Raw genomic sequence first — 6,000 nt, 5'->3', positions numbered from 1 at the left:
TTAATAAGGGAAGCAATTGGATGAGGTTGACTGAGGCGTGTTCAGGAGAGTAATCAGACATGTAGTCGCTTGTTAATCGCTTGCCGCGCACTGCTGAACGTTTTGTAATCGCTCACTGTGATTGCCTTACTGATCCAAAATGGCCGACGACAGTACAATGGATTTCGTTCTACAGCTTGCTTTGAGCGAGTTGGCTTATATGAGCGACAGTTCGCATATTGACACAGTTAAGGTTATCCTAAACGCAGTGGAAGGGTCATACCTGTCTTGCATTGTTCACAAACATTACCAGGCAATGTAAGACGATATATTACATCGCCAACAGCACTCGTCAGGGTGAGATCCTCCATCTTCTGCACTGTCGACGCCATGTTGGAAATCAAAGTAAGCGGTCTTTCTCCCGTGATTACTCGGGCACGCGAGCGCTCAATAATCATTGGCCGTTCAGAAGCTAGCGATAGCTAGCGATAGCAATCGCTCACTCTCCTGAACACGCCTCCGGTGTGTCAGATTTTTCCCCCATTTTAAAAGTAAACACTGATTATGTAAACAAATGAGAAAGTAATGTTCTTTAATTTAGATTCATGTAAAATATAAGGTGTGTATTTATGAATACAATTTGATTGTGTAAGTTTGAATTACCAACAAATATCATCAATTATGATTAGCATATTGATATTTCTATAGACAGACATGCACTAAGGAATTGCAAGGAGCTTTAGTATAAAAATAAAAGCAAGCTAACAAAGCTGCCGAGAACGCAAACACTAAAAGTTGAAACAAAAACGACAACAAGGGAGATTTGTCGAAAGTATCCTCACTCGTGAGGTTATTAAGAGTAATCAGACAATTTAATTTTTAATGTAATAACTTTGCTTTATAATTTAATTTACTCTCTGGAACGCGAAATAGCTGGCAACAAGTTGCTATCGCTAGCTAGCATTGCCGACAAGAAAACGACGAACAGTGTTTTTTTTTTATTTTTTTCAACTTGAACAGTCACCTTAGTACGAACACAACGCGGACTTAAAAGTTAAAATAAAATAAATAAAACAAAGTTCCAACTGAATGGGAAGCGGTCATCAAAGCCTATTGAAAGAAAAACAAGAGGAAGGATCCACCTGATCCTTTTTACGGCGGCCGCTTCTTACCGTTACGAACACGGAGACTCCGGTACGGTTCTGTCGGTTTCCTCCGAAACGACACCAGTTGGTAGATTGAATACCCGTATTTTTGGACCAATTTGTGTTTTGGTGGTATGTTGTTGCGCTTCGGAGGTTCTGCCCCCTTCGGCACAGACAACTGGGCAAAAACGATTAAATTCCACAGGCAGGTTCAGGACCCGAACCGCAAGTCCGCTCCAGTTAAAGGGACATTACGCTACCTTTTTTTTCCCTCCGCCAAAACCTCTCAGAAATGAAATAAACGAACGAACAATGAGACAAACAAATAAAAAAAATCAACTGGAAACAATTTTTTTGAAAACTAAATTTAATTGTTGTAGATTTATCGTATTTTAATAAGTTACAATTTATTTTTCAGTTGATTTCTAAGGAAAGCCAAAAGTGCCACAAAGTAAATATAATAATGTTTAAAGAATTTAAGTATCCCTAAAAAAACAATAACAAAAATACAAAACAAAACAAAAAAACATTTCATTTTTATGTTTCTTTTTAAAAGGTGAAAAAAATGATATAATTTAAACTTATTGTTTCAAATGTTCATTTGTCCTTTTGGAAGGCCAAGAGGGAAAAAATAAAATGACGTTTAATTAGATATCAATTTTACTAAAACAAGCAACTATGTAATGCTCTCACACTTCCTTGCTTCAAGTAAAACAAAGTTTGAAAAGTATGCATGTAAAAAATGAAACATGTTTTGGGATATATCATGTCAAAAGTTTACTTGTATGTTATGGAATCTAGAGAGGGACAAAATTATATAAATGATATGATTTGGGCTAACTTGTGTTCTACCGAAGCCCAAGAATGCCAAAATAAAATGACATTTAAATAAATGTTACTAAAACCTGGCAATCATGTAATGCTTTGGGGCGGCAGTAGCTCAGGAGGTACAGCGCTCGTGTTGGGATCAAGGGATCCCAGTTCGAATCCCGGCTTGTCCGTGTTACATGTCGAAGTGTCCTTGGGTAAGACACTGAACCCCTAACATCCCCAATAAGCAGGTTAGTGTCTTACATGGCTGCAATACAAGGCCGCTATTGGGAAATGTGAAGCACACTGTAAAGCGCTTTGGGAAGTCATTGACTTGAAAAGCGCTATATAAATGCAGATTATTTCAGATCATTTCATTTGCTTTCATCCCAAGTTTCAATTTTTTAAAAGTTTTAAATAAAATATTGAAAAAAGATTTATCTCAGTATTTATCATGTCAAAAGTTTACTTGTATGTTATGGAAGCCCGAGAGGGATAAAATGATATAATATATATATATATATATATATATATATATATATATATATATATATATATATATAATTATTTTATCCCCAATGAACAATATATATGCTGTTTTGCGAAAAGTTTGAGCACCCAGATTTGTGTCATTCGCAATCGAAACATCTCAATGAGCCCGCTAGTCATTAATCAACAGATGGTTCCCTCTGAGACCCCGTTTTTCTCTTGTGATTGGTTACTGCGCATTTTTTGGAGATTCCGTGTTGTAGACTTTAAATTTGTTGAGCATAAAAAGTTGAAATTGTTTTGTATTTTATCTTTGATGTAGATTTATAAATATAGTAATTCTATTTTCTTATGTTTTTCAGTGTTAATGTGTTTATACAAAAATTTAAAAACATCTCTCTTTTTCCTTTTGTTATCGTATTTTTTTTTCATTTACCCCCCTTTTTTAAGTCATTCCGTGCATATGTATTGTTAGATTTTGAATATTAAAAATGTATCGTTCACCAAATTGTTCAAATTAGTTATCTGACTCCATTAACCAAACAAAACCAAATAAGCGAAAAAGACAACGGCCAGGGGGGCACTTCAGCTGTTTGGAGGTACTTTGGAAATGGTTGAGTCCCATAAAAAGAAAAAAACAAGCGACAGTTTCAATTGCAAACTTCGGCAAAGCGACAAATTTTAGGGCAGAAGATTTCAAACTCTTTGACATACAAAAACTTATTTTAGAAGTTCAGAAATTGTTACTTTTCTTGGTAACTAGAGTAATTCAGTTACTAAGTCAGTTACTCTTTCGAAGAAGTAGTGAGTAACTATAATTACTTTTTTCAAGTAACGTGCCCAACACTGGTGGTGACCCATGTGTCAGAAATGGTCAGATGTCAGACTGGCTGCCCTGTATTTTGATCAAGAGACATTTTTTTATAGTGAAAGGGTGCCTCAAAATTGGTGATCGGATCTCATCAGTGACCGTGTGCATCTGTGACGACACGCAAGGGCATTACAGACGCTGCCCGACTTATGAACAAGTTAGTTCCCGGATGATGGTTCATAAGTTGAATACGCTCGCAACACAGTAAACGGGTCTGTTAAAAAAAACATACCGTACTTGTAAAAATCACGGTAAACCGTCCTCATCTTCCTCCTTAGAACTGAAGCCATCAAAGTCGTCTTCCTCAGTGTCGGAAGGAAACTTTGTCATATAGACGTCGTCCCACGCTCCCGCAGCCGGTGTTATGCCAAGAAATGCCGAGAATTGCATCCCCTGTCGCGGGAGCGCACACACGTCACTCCCGCTACTACAACCACTTTTACGTACCTTGTTTTATCTCACTTTTATATCTGTTGATGATTTCAGCAAAATAAGCTTTATGGGAGAGGGCATAACAGTTTAAATACGAGCGATTTGAGTCGAAAAAGCCAAAATAAACACGTTACATGCTCAAAAGTGGTATATATACGGTGTGCATTACTGTTCGATTACATTCACAATAAATACAAGACAGAATGGTTTAAGTTGTATTACATTCCCAACAAATGCAAGACGAAGTGGTCTTGGATATATTTTCGCCATTACATTCCCGAAAAGTGATATAAAAGTGAGATAAAACGAGGTAAAAGTGATTGTAGTAGCGGGAGTGACGTGTGCGCGCTCCAGCGACAGGGGATGCAATTCTCTGCATTTCTCGGCATTACACCGGCTTTTCGGAACCCGTTGGTGACGGTGGATTTTTTGATGCTGCCCCACGCTGTCAGGATCCACTGGCAGACTTGTGAAAAAGTTGCCTTTCGCATGCGGCCAGTTTTAGTGAAGTTGCAGTCTTCCTTGGCGCATATACTCCACCGGTCTAAATCTTACCTTTTGTACTCGAGCGCCGCTGGCGGCCATTAGAAAAATTACATAAATTGGCCGAATCACTGAATAAGCCGCAGGGTTGAAAGTTTGGGGGAAAAGTAGCGGCTTATAGTCCGGAATTTACGGTAGTTCCAAAATATGTGGAATTGTAGTTTCAGGTCGGGTTACATACAGTACAGAAGAATGTCACCTGCGTACAAGGAAAACTTTTTGCAAGTATGTTCTGTGTTATAGCCATGTATGGCAGGGTCTTCTCTAATTGTTTGTGAGAGGGGCTCCAGAGCTAAAGCAAACAACAAAGGGCTCAATACACATCCCTGTTTGCAATCCCTACCTAGTAAAAACCATAAAAAACCTAGTAACCATAAATTTGCGGGCTTAAACGATGTGTAACGGGAGCTACCCCGACCTGCCTCTTCTCAGCTCACTTGTCCAACCGGAAACCCAAACGGACAGTATAATAAAATAACAATCTGCAGGAAACAATATAAAGTGAGTTTAATAAACTAAATTTAACTCTCACAGTCTGAGACAACTGGTCAAGTGGACAGCCTGCTGTTCACCACAAAAATCAATTGTAAGACAATATAGATTTCACAATCTGTAGTCAGACATCTGCTCAAGTAGACATATGCTACTGTACTTCAAGTATTATCACGCAACAGAAGGAAACAGATCATAAATAAAGTGTGTTTAACACTTCAGCGTAAAATCAATCAATCAATCTCTCACAACATGAGACGACTAGACAAGTAAAAATAAGTAACTGCACCTCAACTATTTTGTGCACAACAAAAGTCAACAGTACGACAATATAAAGTGACTATCCAATCCCCTTTCTACCTCTCTCACTCCCTCCGCTCCCTATCAATTTCTATCCCCTCCCCTCTCCATCTCTCTCCCTCTGTCTATGATACCTGACAAAAATCTTTCTCAGTGAGGAAAGAGCAGCACTTTTGGAAAAAAATAGGGTTTAAAGATGCAGGAACTACTGAAAAAGAACTACAGTGGGACCTCGCTACTTCGAGCTTTGACGTTCGCGGATTCAGAGCTTTGCGGGCCTAAAAAAAAAATAAAATAAAAAAAATAATTATCTATTTATTTATATATATACTTTTTAAAGCATTTTTAAGGGGTGTCGCTACTTCGTGGTTCCACGTTCGCGGGTTTAGAGCTTCACAGGTCTAAAAAATAATAATATAGAATAAAATAATTTTATAAATAAAGTTCTCCCCGTGCTTGCGTGGGTTTCCTCCGGGCACTCCGGTTTCCTCCCACGTTCCAAAAACATGCATTTCAGGTGAATTGGCCGGTCCAAATTGTCCCTAGGTGTGAATGAGCGAATGAGTTGTCTGTCCCTGTGTGCCCTGCGATTGGCTGGCAACCAGTTCAGGGTGTCCCCTGCCCACTGCCCGGAGATGGCTGGGATGGGCTCCAGCCCCCCCGCGACCCTGATGAGGATAAGCGGTACGGCTGATGAGATGAGATGAGATGAGAATTTTTTTTTTTTTAAGGTGCGCAGCTACTTCGCAGATTTTCACTTATTGCGGGTGGTTTTGGTCCCCATTAACCGCGATAACCGAGGTCCCACTGTATACACTGGTTCTCCCAAATTAGATGTTAAGTATTCAGTGTTCTCGTTTGCCCGCGTCCTCGACGCATCATTTTTGCTGGGGACGCATAGTGTTGAATCAACGTGCGTCCCCGGGACGCAACTTTTTT

Source organism: Urocampus carinirostris, unplaced genomic scaffold (assembly GCF_059441175.1).
Source record: "Urocampus carinirostris isolate Australia breed hairy pipefish unplaced genomic scaffold, RoL_Ucar_1.0 HiC_scaffold_35, whole genome shotgun sequence".
Classification (NCBI taxonomy): Eukaryota; Metazoa; Chordata; class Actinopteri; order Syngnathiformes; family Syngnathidae; genus Urocampus; species Urocampus carinirostris.
The sequence above is the reverse complement of the archived record's forward strand: the minus strand, read 5'-3'. Positions refer to the sequence as shown.